Genomic DNA, 2500 nt, shown 5'->3' with positions numbered 1-2500 from the left:
CTCTCTCTATTTGAAGGTGACTCTTGATGCATGGTGGTGTAAGTACTGGCAAGGTTACTGACTCTTTACTTAATACTTCTTATTACTAATACTGACTGAAGTCCCTTGTCTGTTGGAGTTAGTGAAGGCAAGGTAGCAAAAAAATGGCCTTTCTCCTTCTCTCTACAGTCATTACGATGCATAGCTTTGGTAATTTGAAACTGATTCACGCGTCACACTTGTTTATTGAAGTTATTGAAATCAGGGTAGCTAAAAATATCCTTTCTCATCCTCTATACAGTCAACACTGTGTACATCTTTAGTAATTGGGGACTGTCTATTGGAGTGACTGAAGGCAGGGAGGAAAAATATTCTCTCTCTCTCTCTCTCTCTCTCTCTCTCTCTCTCTCTCTCTCTCTCTCTCTCTCTCTCTCTCTCTCTCTCTCTCTCTCTCTCTCTCTCTCCAGTCAACACTATATATATCTCCAGTAATTTGGTACAGGTTCACGCCTCACACTGCTCATCGGAATCAGTGAAGACAGGGACGGAAAGAAAATATGCTTTCTCCTCTACGCAGCCAGGTGATTGATGCCTCACACGTGCTTATTGGAGTTTGTCGAGGCAGGGAGGGGAAAATTTATTCTCTGTCCTCTCTTTCTCTGTCTCCGTACCTGCCGCGCCCCGTGTCTCGTCTTACACTGGCATTCCTGCACCAACAATATATAATTTCTTGAGCCGTGTTAAGTCTCTGGCAGGCTTTGTTGCGAGGCGCTGCGTGTGTGTGTGTGTGTGTGTGTGTGTGTGTGTGTGTGTGTGTGTGTGTGTGTGTGTGTGTGTGTGTGTGTAGTACGAGTATATATGTGTATATGTGTTGGTACAACGATAACATATCAGTCATTTAGAAGTGTCTTGTCATGTTCATTATGTAAAGGTCCTGTCACCTTTTCACCCCTTCACCCTGGTAGCTGTGTAACCCGTAAGGCCGCGTGATGGGTGTGTCACGGAAGGGAAGGGGGAGGAAGGGGTGACGAGGAACAGCACCGCAAACATGTCATTAACACTTTCTCTGCTATTCGTCATGTTTCTCTTCTTTATTAGCCACTGTGGGACATTACGCCTCTACACCCATCTACGCCTCGCTCTACACCCACCTCCAAACATTTTACTGGCTGGAAACTGCCAAATATATTCTTTTATTCCCTTTTTTTTTTTTTCGTCCTCGTCAATGGAGCAGCATAGACTCATATTATTAACACTCTTCCTTCTATTTGTCATATTTTCTCCTCATTACTAAATACTGTGATACATTTCTCCTTGCTCTACAGTCACGTACAAGCATTACACCTGCTAGAAATTGCTATGTCTCTTAATTTTTCTTCTTTCTTGTCGATGAACAGTTTAAACTCATATTATTAACACTCTTCCTTCTATTTGTCATGTTTTTCCTTATTATTAACCACTGAAACATTTCCTCTTGCTGTATCTACTCTCTTATTTTATTTTTTTATTTTATTTATTTTTTTTGTCCTTATCAGTGGAACAGCATAGACTCACACTGTTAGTACTTCCTTTTGTTATCTGTCATGTCGTTCCCTGATAGCTAACCACAGTGAGACATTTCCTCTATCGTCAGCCTCCTCCGAGCATTATACTGGATTGTTACATCTCTCTCTCTCTCTCTCTCTCTCTCTCTCTCTCTCTCTCTCTCTCTCTCTCTCTCTCTCTCTCTCTCTCTCTCTCTCTCTCTCTCTCTCTCTCTCTCTCTCTCTCTCTTTTTTCGGTGTTGATAAAGGTTTCATCACTTCTGGTGCTAAGAATTGTTGTGTATTGGAGTGGAGGTGTTAAGGAATCCATCCCTTAACCCTTCACTGCTAGACAAATTTAACACTTTTTGATATTTTAGGCATTTTTTCTCTCTTTTCCGTGATGTGTGTGTAGTGTAAGCAAACAAACACACGAAAAAGACTAAATTAACTTTCTATTCTGTTTTCCCTTCTGTGTGTTGATGCAAACAATATCTACAGCGCTGTGAGAGTTGGCAAAAGACGCTCATAGGAGGAAGAGAGTTTAAGAACATTGCTGGGTAGAAAACTTTAGCACTTCTTCAGGAATTCATAAAGGTGATTATTCTCTTAAGACGTTGAGAGGGAGGGGAGAGGTCGACTCGGTAATCTGATCCTCTCTGACTTGCCAATTCTGAATCGTTTTGCATTTTATCTCAGCTACGTTTTGACAAGCTCTAGTGGAAGTTATTGGAGGTTTTCAAGGGTGTTTTTGTGATTGTAGTGTTAGTGTAAGGAGCGTATATTCAAAGAAGCTCTACTGGAAGTTATTGGAGGTTTTCAAGTGTGTCTTTTATTCTAGTGTAAGGAGCGTATATTCAAAGAAGCTCTACTGGAAGTTATTGGAGGTTTTCAATGGTGTTTTTGTGATTGTAGTGTTAGTGTAAGGAGTGGATGTTCAAATATGCTCTTGTGGAAATTATAGGAGGTTTTTCAATGGTGTTTTTGTGACTAGTGTT

The sequence above is a fragment of the Scylla paramamosain genome, chromosome 16 (genome assembly GCF_035594125.1).
Source record: "Scylla paramamosain isolate STU-SP2022 chromosome 16, ASM3559412v1, whole genome shotgun sequence".
Lineage (NCBI taxonomy): Eukaryota > Metazoa > Arthropoda > Malacostraca > Decapoda > Portunidae > Scylla > Scylla paramamosain.
The sequence above is the reverse complement of the archived record's forward strand: the minus strand, read 5'-3'. Positions refer to the sequence as shown.